Source organism: Oryctolagus cuniculus, chromosome 1 (genome assembly GCF_051225735.1).
Source record: "Oryctolagus cuniculus isolate XC-2025 breed Fujian yellow rabbit chromosome 1, ASM5122573v1, whole genome shotgun sequence".
Classification (NCBI taxonomy): domain Eukaryota; kingdom Metazoa; phylum Chordata; class Mammalia; order Lagomorpha; family Leporidae; genus Oryctolagus; species Oryctolagus cuniculus.
Window position 1 is genome coordinate 56,243,116 of NC_142867.1, and position 20,984 is coordinate 56,264,099.

Here is a 20,984-nt window from a genome sequence, read left to right on the forward strand (position 1 = left end):
ATGTTTTGCTTTCTTTTCACTTACCTGTGTTTCCTAGATCTCTTATAGTGAAATACAAGTTTGCATTTTTTAAAAGGGAAGTAAAAAAAAAGAGTTCATGTTTACTCTTGACAAATGGTACAGTGGTTAAATTAAACATCTAAAATAATGCATTTGGTTGGCAAGTACAGGTTTTTTTCTTTGGCAGTGACTGTTGCCAGTAAAAGTAAGCATAAGGATATGCAGAAAGCTGAAGCCAGTCTAGAGGGAGTTGATCTTCTGGCCAGTGTGTAGTTTTATGTTGTCATTAAGAATTAAGTTTGGAATTTAAACATTACTTTCCCAGGATTTCTAGACCTGCTTGCTTTATTTATTTATTTATTTATTTATTTATTTTTGACAGGCAGAGTTAGACAGTGAGAGAGAGAGAGAAAGGTCTTCTTTCCGTTGGTTCACCCCCCAAATGGCCGCTACGGCCGGACCTATGCAGATCCAAAGCCAGGAGCCAAGTGCTTCTCCTGGTCTCCCATGGGGTGCAGGGCCCAAGGACTTGGGCCATCCTCCACTGCACTCCCGGGCCACAGCAGAGAACTAGACTGGAAGAGAAGCAACTGAGACAGAATCTGGCACCCCAAGGGGGACTAGAACCCTGGGTGCCAGCACCACAGGCAGAGGATTAGCCTAGTGAGCCGCAGCGCTGGCTAGACCTGCTTTCATGTTGCTCTCCTGATCTTCTTCAACATTCTGCATTTCATTGAGTATCTACTGTGTCACTACTTCAAGAAAAATATGTATTTATCTGTAGAGTTGCTAAGTTCTTGTCTGTCGTCTGGTTATCTTTGAAGATGGTCAGATGTAGTTAATTCACACTTTCATATATTTCATTCATCGTATAGGAAATGATTTTGACTTTCAAAAACATTTTTACAAATAATGCTGAGCAATTATATATATATATATTTTTGACAGGCGAGTGGACAGTGAGAGAGAGAGACAGAGAGAAAGGTCTTCCTTTTTTTTTTTTCCCCGTTGGTTCACCCCGCAATGGCCACTGCGGCTGGCACTCTGCGGCCGGTGCACCGCGCTGATCCGAAGCCAGGAGCCTGGTGCTTCTCCTGGTCTCCCATGTGGGTGCAGGGCCCAAGCACTTGGGCCATCCTCCAGTGCACTCCCGGGCCACAGCAGAGAGCTGGCCTGGAAGAGGAGCAACCGGGACAGAATCCAGCGCCCCGACCAGGACTAGAACCCGGGGTGCCGGCGCAGGCGGAGGACTAGCCTATTGAGCCACGGCACCAGCCACTGAGCAATTACATTCTTAGAATTTGCAATTTTCTTTCCAGTGTCCATTTTGACCATTTACAGTAGCATTCCAGAATATTACTCATGAAGCTAAGCAATAGACAAGCCTTCTCTGATCTTTTGTTAGCATCTTTTAGCAATGTAAATCATGAGAAACATTTGACACTAGTTATTTGTGATATTTGGCTACCTACGTATTTGACTATTTCATCTTTTGTTAATACCATAAAAACATTATAATTTTTAAGATTCAAAATGCTGAAAAGAATTGCTTTTCATTATGATATTTATATACATGGAGGAATTTCAAAAGGATATGTTTTACTTATCCCTTTTATTTATTTATTTGTATGTTTAGTCATCCTGCTAATCCTTATAAATATGACAGGTTTATAATTCAGTTTCTTTTTCCTTCACACAAGTTTAAAGTATGGTCTTTCTGGAAGAAAAGAAAGCAAAAAATGAAAATGTGTTATAGTAGTTACCTTATAACCATATGAACTACACAGATTATTAATACTATCTCTTCATGGTTAAGTCTACCAGTTTTTCTTTTTTCTTTATTTTCTTAAGATAGAGGAAGCAGTTTACCAACTGTAATTTCTTTTAAGCAGACTTACTATTTTATAGCATAGCAAAAAATATTTTTTGTTCACAACAAAATTAAGCAGAGGGTACAAAGGTTTCCTATGTATCTGCCACCTGCCCCCCCCCACACACACATATAGCCTCCTTTACTGTCAGCATCCTGTACCATAGTGGTACATTTGGACCTGTATTATCATACCACTGTCACCCAAAGTCCATAGTCTACATTAGGGGTCACTTTTTGGATTGTACATTCTGTAGGTTTGACAAATGTATAATTATCGGTGTCTACCAGTATAGTATCATACAAAGTAGTTTCATTGCCCTAAAAGTCCTGTGCTCTACTTACTCATCCCTTCCTCCTCAGTAAACTCTTGACAACTGCCGATCTCTTTATAATCCCGTAGTTCTGCCTTTCCCAGAATGTCATAGAGTTGGAATTAGACAGTATGTACGCCTTCTAGATTTGTTTCTTTCACTTTGTAATATATATTTAGTTTTGTCACATGTTCATGTTTTTTCATGGTATGGTAGCTTTTTTTCTTTAAAGTACTGTAAATATTCTTTGCCTGATACCACAATTTACCTATCTATTCATGTACTACAGGATAATTTGTTTGCTTCCAAGATTTGGCAGTTATGAACAAAGCTGCTGTAAATATCTACTTGGAGGTTTCTGTGCAGACGTAAGTTTTCAACTCCTTTGGGTAAATACCAAGGAGAAAGCTTGCTAGATGGTATGATTAAGCACATGGTCAGTTTTGTGAGAAACCACCTATTTTCCAAAGTATCTATGCCATTCTGCATTCCCACCAGCAACAAATGAGTATTTCTGTTTCCCCTCCACACCTTGTTAACATTTCATATTGTCTAGGTCTGATCTGATTTCATCATCATTTGAAAAATCATCTATTATTTTTCACTTTATGTTTCTGTGTGGGAACAAACTTTGAAATCTTTACTTAATGTATGCTAAACTGATCTTCTGTATATAAAGAGAATCGAAAATGAATCTTGATGTGAATGGAAGGGGAGAGGGAGTGGGAAAGGGGAGGGTTGCGGGTGGGAGGGACATTATGGGGGGGAAGCCATTGTAATCCATAAGCTGTACTTTGGAAATTTATATTCATTAAATAAAAGTTATAAAAAAGAAAAAGAAAAAAAACCATTTCATATTGTCAGTATTGTATATTTTGACCATTATAATAGGTATTTAGTGGTATCTCAGTATTTTAATTTGTATGTTTCTGATGACATATGGTGTGGAGTACCTTTCCATATGTTTATTTGTTCTGTAAATATCTGCATTGATAAGGTGTCTACTAAGGTCTTTGGTCCACTTTTAAATTAGATAGTTTGTTTCTTACTGATGAGTTTTAAGACAACTTTGTATATTTTGGAAAACAACTCATTCTCAGCTGTCTTTTGAAAGTATTTTCTCCTATATTTTGCCTTTTCATTCTCTTGGATGGTGTCTTTCACCGAGCAGGAAGTTTTAATTTTTCTGAGGCTAAGCTTATCAGTTATTTCTCTCATAAATCATGCTTTTTTTGTTTGCTTCTAAAATGTCATCACCAAACCCAAGGTCCATTTAGAGTTTTTCCTAGATTATCTAATAGCAGTTTCATAGTTTTGAATTTTACATTTAGGTATATGATCCATATCAAGTTAATTTTTGGGAATGATGTTTGGTCTGTGTGGATTTCCAGCTGTTCAGCACCATTTTTAGAAAAGACTTTTCTCCATTAGCCATTACGTTGCCTTTGCTCCTTTGTCAAAGAGCAGTTTACTATAGGTATATGGGTCCATTTCTAGGCTGTCAGATTCTTTCCTCAACATGTCCTGTCCACCGTTTGATGAATACCATCAAAGGTATTCATTTCTGTCACTGAGTTTTTAATCTCTAGCTTTTGTGTATGTGTGTGGTTCTTTCTTATTTGCTTGTTCTTTCAATTTTGCCTACTTTATCCATTACAGCATGTAGCATGTTGATGATTGCTTTAAGTTCCTAGTTTAACATTACAATATCCCTAACCATATCTGAGTTTTTTAGTATGCCTTATAGTTTTTTCTTGATAGCCAGACAATTTGGACTGGGTAAAAGAAACTACTTTAAATAGGACTTTATTAATATGGGGAGAAGCTATAGGGAGAGAAGTGTCCTACAATCCTGTGATTTGGTTTCTGTCTTTTAGTGGACCTGTCACTTCTAGACTGTGAATTTCACACATGCTTCCCTCTCCTTACTGCTCCCCTCCCCTTAGGCAGGATAGGATTTCTAAAACTGGCTGGAATTGGAACTTTCCCTTCTTCCCAGGCTAGTTGGGCTCTCATAAAAATTCTAGCAGGTTACTCTCTGGTTAAACAGTTTCTCCTGAGAGCAGAACTTGCTAAGAACAGAACACTCTGGCATATCCCACAGTGATTCCATCACATCTCCATGCAAAAAGTGCAGGCTGATTCCCCTCCAGTGTCCCTCCAGTGAGAACCTGTTCAAGCCCAAGATGTAAAGCTCAAGAAGGCGATTGTCTCCTTTGAGGGTTTTCACTCTCGGACTTGCCCACCCTGAACCACCAGTAATTCTTTAGTGTTTTTTCAGCTTTGCCTAACCTCCGATTGGTTCCTATGGAGATTGCTGCTTGTAGGTTTCAGCTCCAGTAAGTTGTGATTTGCATATTTGCCAGTCTCTCCAGTTTGGGATGGGAGGTATGTTGTGGTTTGCCCTGTGATCTTACTTCTATTACAAATCTAAGAAGAGTTTTGATTTCTCAAGTTTGTTTAGCTTTTTACTTGTTAGGAGTGAATGCAGTTTCCAGGCTTCTTTCATGCTGGACCTGACACTGTTTCATACTTTTTTCATTTCATTCTACCCCATTTTCAAGGATCATCTCTCACACACCTATGTGTTAATGCCTCACAAGTTTATTTTTCCACCATAAACATCTCATCTGATCTCTACAACCATATATCAAACTAGCCAATATCTTGTTTTTATATCTGAACAGTACTTCAGCTTGAATAGTTTCAAATTGAACCCATGATCTCTATTTTCCCTAATCCTCAACTCCCAAATCCAAGCCCCTCCCATCATTCCCAGTCTTGAGAAACGGTACTGTCATTGATCTGTTATGATGACCAAATGTCATCATTGAGCACCTTTTTCTCCCTCATCCCCAAAACTGTTATATTACCTCATAATAATCTTATAACTTAATATAGTTTTTTTAACCTATACCTGTACTCAAAGCTACCCTCATCCTACCTAGACTGCCTAAATATCCACCTAAACATCCTTCCTACATCCAGCCTTGCCTCCCACCCACCACTTCCATTTGTCATCTTATATCCATAGTGACCTTTTCTTTAAAAAAAAAAAAAAAGATTTATTTATTTATTTATTTGAAAGTCAGAGTTACTCTGGGAGAGAAGGAGAGACAGAGAGACAGGTCTTCCAACCGCTGGTTCACTCCCCAATTGGCCTCAACGGCTGGAGCTGTGCCAAACTGAAGCCAGGAGCTTCCTCGAGGTCTTCCCATGTAGGTGCAGGGGCCTAAGCACTTGGATCATCTTCTACTGCTTTCCCAGGCCACAGCAGAGAGCTGGATCAGAAGCGAAGCAGCTGGATCTTGAACCAGCACCCATATGGGATGCCGACACTACAGGTGGTGGCTTTACCTGCTACACCACAGCGATCTTTTCTTTTTTTTTTCTTTTGCTTTTTTTTCACTTTTATTTAATAAATATAAATTTCCAAAGTACAGCTTATGGATTACAATGGCTTCCCCCCCCCCCCATAACTTCCCTCCCACTCACAACCTCCCATCTCCTGCTCCCTCTCCCATCCCATTCACATCAAGATTCATTTTCAATTCTCTTTATATACAGGAGATCAATTTAGTATATATTAAGTAAAGATTTCAACAGTTTGCACCCACACAGAAACACAAAGTGTAAAATACTGTTTCAGTACTAGTTATACCATTAATTCACATTGTACAACCCATTAAGAACAGAGATCCTAAATGAGGACTAAGTGCACAGTGACTTCTGTTGTTGACTTAACAAATTGACACTCTTGTTTATGGCTTCAGTAATCTCCCTAGGCTCTTGTCATGAGTTGCCAAGGCTATGGAAGCCTTTTGAGTTTGCCAACTCCCATCTTGTTTAGACAAGGTCATAGTCAAAGTGGAAGTTCTCTCCTCCCTTCAGAGAAAGGTACCTCCTTCTTTGATGGCCCGTTCTTTAAACTGGGATCTCACTCGCAGAGATCTTTCATTTAGGTATTTTTTTTCTTTTTGCCAGAGTGTCTTGGCTTTCCATGCCCATAATACTGTCATGGGCTTTTTAGCCAGATCTGAATGCCTTAAGGGCTGATTCTGAGCCCAGAGTACAGTGATCTTTTCAAACTACAGATCTTTTCTAGCCTAGGCTCCCTAGAAAACAGAACCTGAGGCAAAGCTATATTAACTACCACCTTTTCAGGAAGTTGTTGTCTATTGGGAACAGCTTCTGAGTCAGGGTTTAGTATAAAGGGTGTTTATTAGGTAATGCCCCTAGGATCAATACTTGTGTTGGGAGGGAAAGGAAATAGAATTGGGCAGAAGGAGAAGTCAAGAGATAATGTTAATCCTCAGACCCAAGGAAAGCCTTTGCCAAACCCACACAAAGTTCCTGGGCCATAATCCCACATTCAGCCAAAATGGCTTGAGTCCTTATACCCATACCTGGACCAGCCATGGAGTATTATCTTCCCCAGGAGAGGTTGTTGGTAGCACTTCCAGTCATAGGGGCAGAAAGTCTTTCCTTGGAGGGGCATCTGGAGAAGGCATTGCCATGCTCGTCCCTTGCGTTGCCCAGCTCCACTTCTTCATATTTACTTGGAGAGCAGTTTTTTCAGAATTCCAGTGTGCCTCTCTTGGTTGAGGAAATGTAAAGATCCAGCAGCCCTTGCTGCTGCATCTGGTAGAGTAGTAAATCATATTTGTCATCTTTCTTCTCTCTGTCACTCCAGATTCTCCTCATCCTAGCTGTCTCTTTATAAAAAAAAAAAAAAAAAGAAGATTTATTAATTTACTTGAAAGTCAGAGTTACACAGAGAGAGCAGGAGAAGCTGGTTCACTCCCCAGTTGGTCACAACGGCCAGAGTTGTGCTGATCCGAAGCCAGGAGATTATTCAGGGTCTCCCACACACATGCAGGGGCCTAAGTATTTGGACCATCTTCTACTGCTTTCCCCGAGCCATAGCAGAGAGCTGGATTGGAAGTGGAGCAGCCGGGACCAGAACCTGTGCCCATATAGGATGCTGGCACTTCAGGTGGTGGCTTTACCCACTACACCACAGCGCCCCCCCCCTCCCCCAGCTATGTCTCTTATTCTCAGTGGCTTCCCTGGCAACATGATGCAGATGCTTACCTTAGAAATACCTAATCCCCTGGTCACTTTAGGGTTCTTGGATTTCTTCATTTTCCTTCACAGTTTGGCAAAAAGGAACCAAGAAATGCCCAAGGACTGGCCTGAGTGTCAAAAATTCCTCCATGCTCCTGTTCCTGGGCCTGGCATTCAGATTCTTATCCCTGTCAAGATGGTGATTCTTAGGGTAGGCATTATGGTACAGCAGGTTAAGCCACCACGTAGAATGCCTACATCCCATATCAGAGTACTCATTCAAGTCCTGGCTCCTCTGCTGCTGATCCAGCTGATGAACCTCGGAAATAATGAATGATTGCCCAAGGATTTTGGCTCCTGTTACCCCCGTGGAGACCTGGATCTATTCCTGGCTACTGACTTTGGCCTGGCCTAACTCTGGGGAATGAATCAGCAGATGGAAAATGTATTTCTCTCCCCCACTCTTTCTCTCTCACCTCACCTTTCAAATAAATCTTTTAAAAGTTGATTACTCTTCTTTTTTGCTGGTCTCTGAACACTTAGAGCCTAAAATGACTGTGGCAACTGTTACTTATATATTAATGGCATCCCTGTTTTGTCTCCTGGTAGAAAAGTTCTTTCTTTGGGAACTGGAACTTTTAGCCCTGCAGATCAGGGTTTACAGCAGTTCTCCAAGTGGGTCACTGAGCAGGGCTTGTTCTCAGAGCCCTTTCTTGATGTGGGCACCAAAGCTGGCAGCCTTTTGTGCCACCTTATATGAGCCAGGAGACCCAGACGTGGAATGCACTGCTTCCGAACCCAAAGAGGCCTACCGGAAGTTGGACTGCCTTCTCCATTCTGGGCGCTAGAAGATGAAACAGATTGTCCTTTCATTTCATTGGGTTGTCCTAGCATGTCCTTGAACTTTCATAAAGTTTATCTCCTACCATCTGGAGTTCATGTGTGTTGCCAACGTTTCCAGCATGGCAGTCATTTCATGTCATCCAGCCTGATCAGCATGATGTTATAAATGTAGTACATCAATGCAGGGGTGTACATGCTGTTCAGATGGCCCCTGTTTTCTTCTAACTGAATTTTCAGTGGGACAGCAGCTAGTCAACATATACCCCTGAGGATAAATTATAAATGTTTCATCATTGTCTGTTTCATATGAAGGTACACTGTTTCTGAAGCTTTTTTTTCTGATACATAAAGAAGACATGCACCAAATCACTGATTGAGTTTGCTGTACCTGAGGCTGTGATAATCTGCTCTAACAAAGATAACACATCTTTGTTATGTAACTGCAATGACAGCTACTGCTTAATTGAATTTGCTGTCATCTACTTTCATCTTTCAGGATCCATCTGGTTTCTGCAGACAGCAAACAAGCACTAAATAGTTATGACAGACCATCACTCATGCATCTTTTAGACTCTTAAGTGACGCAGTAAATTTTACTCAATACCAGTAAGTCCATTTAAAATAGGTATTAAAATTTCATACCAAAGAATGAAAAAGGTTTATTTGACCCATTGTTTTTAAAAGAAGAAATAATAAAAGTGTTTTAACACATATCGAGGTTAAAATTTTAACCATCAGCTAATTTGGTTAGAACTAAAGTATGAATCTGTCTGGATTGGGAGGAAGGATGCTTTTTTTTTTTTTTAGATTTATTTATTTATTTGAAAATCAGAGTGACAGAGAAAAAAACTTTCCATCCACTAGTTCATTGCTCAAATGTCCAAAACAGCCAGAGCTAATTCAGGCTGAAGCCAGGAACCAGGAACTCCATCGACGTCTCCTATGTTAGTGGCATTATGCTCTGCCTCCCAGACACATTAGCCAGAAGCTAGATCAAAAGTACAGAGTAGCTGTGAATTAAACTAGTAGCCAGCACTGTGATATGGGACATAGGCATCCCTAGTTGAGCTTAACCCACTATGCCACACTGCATACCTTGGGGAGGAGGCAATATTTAAAATAATTTTTCTAACAAAATTGTAATATGTCTTACTTTATGTTTGGCTTTTATAGCACTGTCATTTTTACATATACTCATAGGCTTTATTATTTTTGTGAGGGATTCTTTTAATCCTTTGGCAACAAATCAGATTTTTTAAACTAGTTATCTACTAATCATCTGCCTCATTTTTATTTTTGTGATTTTGTTGGATTCTCCTTTTTCTATATGGTCATTTTTTAAGAAGTTCCTAACCATCACTATTATGGACTTTATGAAATTCTGGGTTTTTTTTTAAGATTTTTATTTATTTATTTGACAGGTAGAATTACAGACAGTGAGAGAGAGAGAGAGAGAGAAAGGTCTTCCTTCTGTCGCTCCCCCATTCGCGGAGGAACGACACAGGACTCTGCGCTGTTCTTTTGTCTGCTCGGCCCTTCCCGGGTTTGCTGCTGGTCCTTCCCAGGTTGGCTGCCGACCCCTCCACCTACGTGGAGGGGCGGTTCCCCCTGCCACTTTCCCCACTTCCACAGGGGAGCGGCATACTGCCAGCCGGCTCTCTCGGGGGCTGCTCAGATGTTATCCGGATGTTCCCTGGTGCATGTTGTCTCTCTCCTCCTTTATAGTCCTCTTCCACCAATCCCAACTCTGCTACCCACACGCCGAGTACGCTGCTCTCCTCCAATCAGGAGCAGGATCAGCTCCTGCAGGTTATTGGTCAAACTGGAGGCAGCTGTGTAGAAGTTGTTTGTTCTCTCTCTCAGCGCCATATTGTGGGAGAGCAGATGCATAGAATAAGTCTTAATTCCAGTAACTTAGTCTAGTCCGAGTTGCTCCCCACACCTTCTGTTGGTTCACTCCCCAAATGGCCGCGACAGACGGAGCTGTGCTGATCCAAAGCCAGGAGCCAGGTGTTTCTTCTTGCTCTCCCATGTGGGTGCAAGGGCCCAAGCACTTGGGCCATCCTCCACTGCCCTCCAGGGCCACAGCAGAGAGCTGGACTGGAAGAGGAGCTAACGGGACTAGAACCGGCACCCATATGGGATGCCGGCACCACAGGTGGAGGATTAACCTAGTGCACCACGGCGCTGGCCCTGAAATTCTGTGTTATATTGGCACAGGTTTACCTTCATTGTTGAAGGTCCTCAACTGAATTTATTCAAAGTTCCTTGTCTCTGTGTGAGAGACGAATTTTAAGCAGACACATAAAGTGCAAGAATAGGAGAAGGATTTATTTTAAGAGAACACATTCATATGTGAAGGTGGGCAGCCCCAAGAGGAGAGAAATGTGCCCTAAGTGAGAATCATCCCACTCCAGTTTAATAGTCCCCTTTATTTTATTTATTTATTTATTTTACAGGCAGAGTGGACAGTAAGAGAAAGAGAGAGAGAGGAAGGTCTTCCTTTTGCTGTTGGTTCACCCTCCAATGGCCGCCGCTGCCTGCGCGCTGCGGCCGGCGCACCACACTGATCCGAAGGCAGGAGCCAGGTGCTTCTCCTGGTCTCCCATGGGGTGCAGGGCCCAAGTACTTGGGCCATCCTCCACTGCACTCCCGGGCCATAGCAGAGAGCTGGCCTGGAAGAGAGGCAACCAGGACAGATCTGACACCCCGACCGGGACTAGAACCCCGTGTGCCGGCGCCACAGCGCCGGCAATAGTCCCCTTTATTGAGTAGGGGGTAGTGCCCTAATTAAATACACAAGTAGGGCCGGCGCCGCAGCTCACTAGGATAATCCTCCGCCTTGCGGCACCGGCACACCGGGTTCTAGTCCTGGTCGGGGCGCCGGATTCTGTCCCAGTTGCCCCTCTTCCAGGCCAGCTCTCTGCTGTGGCCAGGGAGTGCAGTGGAGGATGGCCCAAGTCCTTGGGCCCTGCACCCCATGGGAGACCAGGAGAAGTACCTGGCTCCTGCCATCGGATCAGGGCGGTGTGCCGGCCACAGCGTCCATTGGAGGGTGAACCAACAGCAAAGGAAGACCTTTCTCTCTGTCTCTCTCTCTCTCACTGTCCACTCTGCCTGTCAAAAAAAAAACAAAAACAAAACAAAAAAAAAAAAAACAAGTAGGGTGGAGTTTGGGCAGGGTTCAGTGCACATGATGATCTCTGGATTTTCATGGCATATCTGTGTAGAGCTCAGACTACACATGTTCATCATTGTGTCTTTTTTTTTTTTAAGATTTATTTATTTATTTGAAAGGCACAGTTATAGAGAGACAGAGAGACAAAGAGAGGTCTTCCATCTACTAGTTCACTCAGCAGATGGCCGCAAGGGCCAGAGCTGTGCCAATCCGAAGCCAAGAGACAGGAGCTTCTTCCAGGTCTCCCACATGAGTGTAGGGGCCCAAGGACTTGGGCCATCTTCTACTGCTTTCCGTAGCATACAGGAGCATAACCATAAGATCCATAGCAGAGAGCTGGATAGGAAGTGGAGCAGCCGGTGCCCGTATGGGATGCTGGCACTGCAGGAGGCAGCTTTACCTGCTACGCCACAGTGCCGGCCCCATGGTGTCTTTTTCATGGTGGAGCAGCCTCAGGTGCATCACAGGAAAGTAGGTATGCTGAATTGACATGTAAGTGAGTGGAGTTAGGGGTCCAGAGCTGTGACACAGACACTACTAGAAACCTCTTAGTTCCCTTGTCCCTCACTGACTTCCTGCCTAGCTGATTATCTTTTCCTCCCTTAATCTTCATAGAGGGTTGAAGGAGGAAGGTCTGTCTTCATATCTGCTTCATTCTGAATCAGGACATTGTCCCTGCCTATCCAAGGAGTGACAAACCCCCTTGCTAACTGATCTATCACAGAGGCCAAAGGATTGCTGCTAGTTGTAGGCAGCAGCTGGAGTCCGTGGGTGACCATCATTTCTGTAAGAAGCTATCAAATTCTGAAAGAGGCAAATTTGACAGTTAAGGTGAGCATAATTAGGAAAAGAAAGAAAAAGGATAGAATTCCTATCAGAAAAAGGAAAGCATTTCCTACTGCTTCCAGATAGTGGAAAGTAATCTGTTACCAAAATCATAGAACCATTTAGCTTGAATATAAATCCTTGTGATATCTCCTGCCATGGACACACGTTGTTAAAGTAGTGTAACAGATTCAGTTACTCACTGCACATATTCCACCTTACTCTGCCAGTTGATATTCTAGAGTTAGTTAGTCGTCCGTGACCACTTCAGCTAGGAGATCCACAGACTTGGCATGGATGCTGTAGAATCTGGCCAGTAGCCTGAGCTAAAAATACTCAAGGCATTAGACAGATTACTTAAAGTAACATCATGGAATGTTGCAAGATTTTCTCCCATTCTGGTGGAAGAGCTCACCAGGGAGTTTTCCTGCTGATAGCAACTTCACAAGAGAACCAGCACAAAAGATAGGTAAAACATATCAGCTGGAAAGTGCAGCAATTTTAATATCTTTCCCTAAGGAGAACAAAAGCAAAGATTTTTTTTTGTCGTTTTGTTTTTTGAGGAGGAACACAAGGTGCTCAGCTGGCTCAAAGTGGGCAAAGTTGTCCTCTGTGTGTACCTGTGAAGACTCAAGAGGTAGAAGTTGAATTCTTAACAGATAAACCCATTTATATAGACGTTTCCTATAATTTAACTCAGTAGAGTTCTAATTAGTACCTGATAGGTCCCTGCTACTTACGCTGTAATTGGTCAGAGGATGATCCTCTTTCTTTGTTTTTAACAAAACTAGGTCTACTGGAGAGATTAGCTGCTCTTGCTGAGAGAATCTTGTTGCCATATTCTGTCAGAGCCTTTTGTGCCTGACCTAAATTAATACACTTTATCTGATCCTGGCTTTCTGAATCAAGGAGGATGTCAAAGGTGAGAGAGGGTCTTCCATTTGACATTACAAAAAGGTTAATCATAAGGCAGCCTTGGGTACCATCCTCATTGTAAGGTTGGCAATAGGCAGTTGTAAAAGCCTTGATTCTGAGGTCCCTTGGCAAAGCTTAGCCAGGCTCCTTTTAAGGTTACAATTGGCCTTTTTTACCTTACTTGAAGATCAGTGTCTCTGAGAAGAGATTATTTAAGTGAGTTATTTGCTGAGTTACTTTTATTTATTTATTTATTTATTTGACAGGTAGAGTTACAGAGAGTGAGAGAGAGACAGAGAAAAAGGTCTTCCTTCTGTTGGTTCACTCCCCAAATGGCCGCTACGGCCGGTGCTGCGCCGATCCGAAGCCAGGAGCCAGGTGCTTCCTCCTGGTCTCCCATGCAGGTGCAGGGGCCCAAGCACTTGGACCATCCTCTGCTGCCCTCCCGGGCCACAGCAGAGAGCTGGACTGGAAGAGGAGCAACCGGGACTAGAACTGGTGCCCATATGGGATGCCAGCACCACAGGCGGAGGATTAACTAAGAGAACCACAGCACCGGCCCCAAGCTGAGTTACTTTTGAGATGAAAGAGGGTCTGTTACCACTTTATATAGATCTTGGAAGCCCCCAAAATGGGAATTTCCTTTAGCAAAGCTAAAAAGACTGCCTACATTAGGGCCCCTCTGCCCAGATGGGTAGGGTTATGTATTTCTATGGTAATTTTTCATTGAGAGGCCATTGGGAGCATAACTGTAAAATTTAAAGTCCACTACTCATTGAAATCTTTAGTACAACCTTGTTGCTGGGTCCTTTGTATCTCAAGTGTGGTACAGTAGAGCTGTTCAGTTGCCCCTATAGGCTGGGGTGTGACAGCCATTTCCATAGCCTCCTGAGTAGCAGCCTTCTTTGCTGTCCTGTCTGCCAATGCATTCCTTGGATGATGTGGGTATTCCTCTTTTGGTGTCCCTTGCAGTGGACCAAAACCACTTTCAAAGTTTCCAAAACTGCCCAGAGGAAAACTGAGATCTTTTTCCCATGTTTAATGGGAGAGTTTCTTGCAGTCAGTAGGCCTCTTTCTCTTGAAATTGTTTCATGAGCATGTAACACAAGAAAAGCATATTGACTCCTTGGCCCTTTCCCACTTTTAAGACTCTAGTCCAGGCAATACATTCAGCCATTTGGGCTGAAATAGTGGATGGAAATTCCTGAGCTTCCATCACTTGGGTAAGATCCACTTTGGCAGAGGTGGGGAACTTTTGTCTGCCAAAGGCCATTTGGATATTTAGAACATTATACATGGGCCATAAAAAATTATCAGCTTAAAAATTAGCCTGCTATAGATTTATTGGATTTCGAGTCCTGCCTGTGATTGCCTTGGCAGGGCCAGACCAAATGATTTTTCAGGCCTTATACAGCCTGAGGTCTGGACACTCCTCCCCCTTACACTATGGTATATACTGCCTTACAGATCCCTTCAGTCAGGAAATTGCTGCCGAAAGTGAAACATTCAACATCTGGGTTTTCTAGAGGTTCATTTCATAGTTCAGGCCTATAAGAGCGAACCTGCTTTATGGTCTGTACACAGGAGCAAACTAGTTTTGCAGTACCTTTAGATGCCAAAAGAGTAGCTGGAATGAGGAATTGGCATGCTTTCAGAGTTACCTCAGGTGAGTCTGAAAGAGCCTAGTGCTCTTAACCATTGGTGTGCTGTAAATCTCTAGAACTACTTATTCCTGGTGTAGAATTTGAATTTCAAGGGACAGACTGAAAATCAACTTGGTGGTTTCCTCCACAGAAGCAAAGTAGGAAGTGACTGCTGTCAAGCAGGCAGGCCATCCTGTGGCCATTTGTTTAGAATAATAGGATACTGGTCATGAAAGTGAGCACACTTTTTGACTGAGTACACCCAGGAATAGTCTTTTTTTTTTTTTCCTGAGATTTATTTATTCATTTGAAAGGCAGAGACAGAGCTCTTCCATCTGTTGGTTCACTCCGCAAATTGCCACAACAGCCAGGGCTGGGCCAGCCCAAACCCAGCACCCTGGAACTCCATCCAGGTCTCCCATGTGGGTAACAGGGGCACAAACACTTGGGATACCTTCCACTGCTTTCCCAGACACATTATCAGGGAGCAGGACCAGATGTAGAGCAGCCAGGACACGAATTAGTGCACATATGGGATGCTGGCATCAAGTTCAGGTGCTTAACCCACTATGCCATAACACCGGCCCCCACCCAGGGCTTCTCCTTGCTTCTCTACTACAAACAAAATGAACAACTTGTCCAGATTAGGTACTTCTAGTGCAGGTGACTTTGTTAGTAAGTCCTTAATCTCTTGAAAGGCCTCAGATTGTTTTCCTGTCCATTCAAATGAGTCCGTGTCACAACCCTTTAAGGCCTCACGTAAGGATTTGGCTATTAATCCAAATTCCAAAATCTAGATCCTGCAGAAACATTCCCAGGAATGTCCTCAGCTGAATTTTTTTTTTTTTTTTTTTTTTTTTTGCTATGGTTGCCCTATACATAATACAGCTTCCTTTAACTTAAGTGAGAGATCACAGTTTGCCAGGAACAGAACAGATCCCAAGTAGATTACTTCCTGATTAGAAATCTGAGCTTTGGTTGGAGAGACTTTTAAAAGTTTAAGATGTGGAACCAGTATTGTGGCATAGCAGATTAAGGCACTGCCTACAATGCTGTCATCCCATATAGACACTGCTTCAGGTCCCAGCTATTCCTCTTATAATCCAGCTCCCTAATACAGCTGAGAAAGCAGTGGAATAAGGCACAAGTACTTGGGCCCCTGCACCCACATGGGAGACCCAGGTGACATTCCTGGCTCCTGGCTTTGGCCGTTGCAGCCATTTGGCCAGTAAACTAGTGGGTAGAAGATTCTCTCTCTTGCTCTTCATTCTCACTCTCACTCTCACTCTGCCTTTCAAATAAATAAATGGGTCTTAAAAAAAAGTTTATAACCTGGATGGTGTTTTCATCTAAGTCCTCCTTCCAGGGACTGCAAATGAAAATATCATCTACATGTTGTAGAATGGCTTCAGTCTTTAATTGGAGCTCCCTAAGTTCCTTTGTAAGGGCAGTGCCAAACAAATGAGGCTATTCTAAAAGGCCTAAGGAAGGAATGTCCAAGTATATTGTTATTTTTGAGGAAGGATCAGTCCATTCAAAGGCATACAGATTCTGGGATTCTGAATATAACAGTATAAAAGAAAGCATCCTTCAGGTCTAGACCCATGAACCAAGTGGTACCTTATAGTATCTGAGTTAGGATAGTGTAAGGATTTGTTACAATAAGGTAAACTGTAATAACTGTCTCATTAATGTCCATATAATCCTGAACCCATTTTATGTTCCCCATTTGGCTTTAAAAGAGGAGGGGCCGGCACCATGGCGCACTAGGTTAATCCTCCATCTGCAGCACCGGCATCCTATGTGGGCGCCAGTTCTAGTCCCCGTTGCTCCTCTTCCAATCCAGCTCTCTGCTGTAGCCTGGGAAAGCAGTGGAGGATGGTCCAAGTCCTTGGGCCCCTGCACCCACATGGGAGACCAGGAAGAAGTACCTGGATCCTGGCTTCAGATCACTGTAGCCCCCACCGTAGCAGCCGTTTGGGGAGTGAACCAATGAAAGGAAGACCTTTCTCTCTGTCTCTGTCTCACTGTCTGTAACTCTACCTGTCAAATAAATAAATTTAAAAAAAGAGGAAGAATAGGGGTGTTACAAGGATACTGACATGGGACTAGGACTCCATAGTTGAGAAATTCATCAATCATGGGTTGCCATTCCACTTAGCTTCTGGCTTTAAGGGGTGTTGACATCAGTGTGGAAATGTCTTGTCCTTTAAGAGGACCATAATGAGGATAGTACATGTTGCCCATCCAGATAAGCCCTGATCCAAAACTTAAGGATCTACTTTATTTTGGATTTTATCAGGGAGAGTACCCAAGCTGGCACTAGTCTTCAGTGCTAGTTAGCATCGAAAGACTTAGACTTAAGAGCAATTAACCTGAGAGAAATGCTCAAGGATGATAGCACATCCCTGCTAAGTGAAGGAATTGGACTCTGACACTACGAAAAACTGGTCAGAGATAAGAACATTTTCTCTATGGCATGCTAGTGACAAAGTAAGTTTTTGAGAGTGAGGCCTGCCATCAACTTAGTGACACAGCTCTTTGAAAACAGGAGTCCTTTATGAGAATTTAGTACAGAGTAAGTGGCCCCCATTTCAGTTGGACAATCAGTATTCTTACCTGTTTAATAAAAAGTCACCCAAGACTCCCAAACATGAGATGCTTATATGGGTTGTGGAAGCTTCCTGAGTTCCTAGGCCCCATCAGTCCTCAGATAAGAGCATGAGGGGATTGGGAGTTCTCCCTTCCCATCGGAGCTGAAGGTAATGTCATTTCCAGTACTCCCTCTTTTACATTAAGAACAAGGTCCAGGTGAGCATTTCAGGTAGGGACATCCAGGCACCAGTGTCCCAGCTTCCCACACCCGAAACATTTTCTCATGGGCCTTTCATCCATGATAGAACATCCCCTGGGTTGACCCTGAGGTCACTGGGCACTGGTGGTAGCAACTGCAATCCCATGAGCCTGCTTCTTGGGCTACTTCCCACATTAGAGTACCTTTTCGTCTTGAGCCCTGTTTCTGTTATTAAAAATCTGCAATGATGTGCTGAGCATCTGATTCATAGGAGTCTGGGGTCCCATGACTGGTTTCTGAAGCTTCCTCTCTGAATATCTGGTGCTGAATGACTGATCAAATGAGTACCAAGTAGGACCCATCCTTCAAAAAGGCGAGGGTCTATACTGGTACATTTCTTTATAAAAAATAAAGATTTATGTATTTATTTATTTGAAAGGCAGAGTTACAGAGAGGCAGAGATAGAGAGGTCTTCTATCCATTTGTTCACTCCCCAAAGGGTCACAACGGCCAGAGTTGGGCAGATCCGCAAACCAGGAGCCAGAAGCATCTTCCAGGTCTTCCACATGGGTGCAGGGGCCCAAAGACTTGGGCCATCTTCTACTGCTTTCTCAGGATCAGAAGAGGAGCAGCCAGAGCTCAAACCAGTGCCCGTATTGGATGCTGGCACTGTGTGGCAGCTTTACCCATTACACAACAGTGCTGGCCCCTGCACTAGTACATTTCTATAAGATTTCTATCAGCCATCCCTGGAATAAGGCTGACTTTTCTTTCCTATACTGTTATCTCCCTAACTTTATCATAATTTATACACTTGACAATACATTTCCTCATCCCAACCAGTAAACAGGAAACCATATTGTCTTTGTACTCTAAATCCTTATGACCTCTTTAATAATTCTGAAGTTCCCACAACATAGCAGTCAGGCTGTTGAACCATTAGAAAATGAGCATGGCCTTGAGCCTTGACCCAGATATGCAGTTCTCTTCTGGGATGCAACAAGTGGATAAGGCTGGGTAGGTCAGCCCAGGTCAAGTCAAATACCATATAGTTAGAGCCTGAAACTCCCTTGTAAATTTGGTAGGAACTTCTGAAAACCTGCTTAGCTTTTGTTTACATTGACTTAAGTCACTCATAGAGAAAGGGACATATAACTGTCCCAGCATCTCCATTTGCCACCTTTCTCGGAACAGAGCTTAACATGCATTTGGTAGGAGGTCCCACTACAAATGACTCCAGTCACACTGTCCTTTGGAAGAGGGGGACAGGATATGTTGTAGAGTGGAAGCTGTGGTCTAATAGGAGGCAAAGAATAATCAGCTTTTGAGAATATAGGGGATGACCCAGCACCCCCTAGGAATGCCCCAGCTCTGGGACACGTTGAACTCATTGTGATGGAGGACCACCCATAATAGCCCATATACCACATCTATGAAGACAGCAGAGGATAGTACAGCCCACAGCTCCTTCTAAGAGTGGGATTTTGAAATAGTAACATAAAAGCCTGAGTACAAAGAACTGCTGACCGTTTTTTGTTGCCTCTTCCAAAAGAGGTCAAGTTGTGAGATGGTGTTAAAGTTGAGAATTCTGTTTAGTGGCCAAGTCTCTCCATTCTCTCATTTATATTTTGACCAGACAGTGTTACAAAAGGAAGTAAGCTGCTTCTTGGTTATACTACCTAGCTTAACAGTTTTTCAATTACTGAGTAGGCATGGGAATGAGTTCATGGAAATGGGTGTAGAGTTATCCATAGCTGAAAATTTATTCATAATCCAGGAAGAAAAAGGAAAACATGGTTGTTCATGAGCCCAGTCTTGCTAGACATTCAGCTTGAATTAGGTGAGATCTGGCATTCCCAGATCATTTTCTTGCACCCCAGGCTGGAACTGATTTTATATGTTATTTGAGGTAGGAATCTAATTTCACATTGTTCCATATGTGTGCCTAATAGTCTTAGCATCATTTACTTAAATGTACATAATTTCTCATTTGATTTGCCATACCACATCAATAGGAATAACGATATTTTTAAGTGAGATGTCCTAGACGTAGATATTATGCCAGCAATTAGTGAAGAGTCTGAGATGTATGTATCAAATAAGTAACTTCTGATAAAGAACCCAGGGAGTACACATGTTCACAGCTTAACCTCTCAGTAAGATGTGAGTGGTTTTACCACAAAAGGGCTCAAATTGTATGTTAGGTTTATTGCTTTCTTTCAAAAGTCAAAAGGGAAAAAAAGAAGAGAAAGTGTGATAGAAAATATGAAGCCAGGGGCTGGCGCTGTGGCATGGTGGGTTAATCCTTTTCGTGCAGCACCAGCATCCCATATGGGCACCGGTTCTAGTCCCAGCTGCTCCTCTTCCAATTCAGCTCTCTGCTAGGGTCGGGGAAAGCAGTAGAAGATGGCCTAAGTGCTTGGGCCCCTATAGTGGCGTGGGAGACCATGAAGAAGCTCCTGGCTCCTGGCTTCGGATCGGCACAGCTCTGGCCATTGCGGCCATTTGGGGTATGAACCATCAAAAGGAAGACCTTTCTCTCTGTCTTTTCCTCTCACTGTCTGTAACTCTACCTCTCAAATAAATAAATAAAATCTTTATTAAAAAGAATATATAAAGGCTGGCGCCACGGCTCACTAGGCTAATCCTCCGCCTTGCAGCACCGGCACACCGGGTTCTAGTCCCGGTCAGGGCACCAGATTCTGTCCCGGTTGCCCCTCTTCCAGGCCAGCTCTCTGCTGTGGCCAGGGAGTGCAGTGGAGGATGGCCCAAGTACTTGGGCCCTGCACCCCATGGGAGACCAGAAGTACCTGGCTCCTGCCATCGGATCAGCACGGTGCACCGGCCGCAGCGCACTGGCCATGGAGGCCATTGGAGGATGAACCAACAGCAAAGGAAGACCTTTCTCTCTGTCTCTCTCTCTCTCTCTCTCTCACTGTCCATTCTGCCTGTCAAAAAAAAAAAAAAAAAAAAGAAAGAAAAAGAAAGCAAGCAGGAGGAGTGGCCGCAGGACCCAGGATGAAGCTCCTCCTCTCAACCGGGCCCAGCCCTGGCCATTGTTGGAGAGTAAACCAACAGATGTAAGATTGCTCTCGCTCTCTCTCTCTCTAATTCATTTTGTCTGTTGCTCTGACTTGAAATGAATAGCAATAAATAAATATAAAAATATCTTTCCTCGGCCAGCGTCGCGGCTCAATAGGCTAATCTTCCACCTGTGGCACCGGCACCTGGTTGGGGCACCGAATTCTGTCCCGGTTGCCCCTCTTCCAGTCTAGCTCTCTGCTATGGCCCAGAAAGGCAATGGAGGATAACCCAGGTCCTTGGGCCCTGCACCCCATGGGAGACCAGGAGAAGTACCTGGCTCCTGGCTTCGGATCAGCGTGGTGGGCCAGTCGCAGCGCGCCAGCCGCGGTGGCCATTGTGGGGTGAACCAATGGAGGAAAAAAAAAAAAAAAGGAAGACCTTTCTCTCTGTCTCTCTCTCTCACTCTGCCTTTAAAAAAAATCTTTCCTCAGAACTCTGAAAACATTGATCT

General features: G+C 43.3%; 1 protein-coding gene and 1 long non-coding RNA gene across 11 annotated transcripts in view; one reads left to right on the top strand and one right to left on the bottom strand.

Moving 5' to 3' along the window:
* The window catches only part of SBF2 (SET binding factor 2), a 517,136-nt gene that overhangs the window by 343,964 nt on the left and 152,188 nt on the right, over window positions 1-20,984 (top strand). The gene's annotated exons all lie outside the window — the stretch shown is intronic.
* Window positions 6,381-7,583, bottom strand: LOC138849573 (uncharacterized). The gene is made up of 2 exons (XR_011388478.2): window positions 7,279-7,583; window positions 6,381-6,899 (listed from the first exon to the last, which is right to left on the bottom strand). It is a non-coding gene; the product is annotated as an uncharacterized LOC138849573 (long non-coding RNA).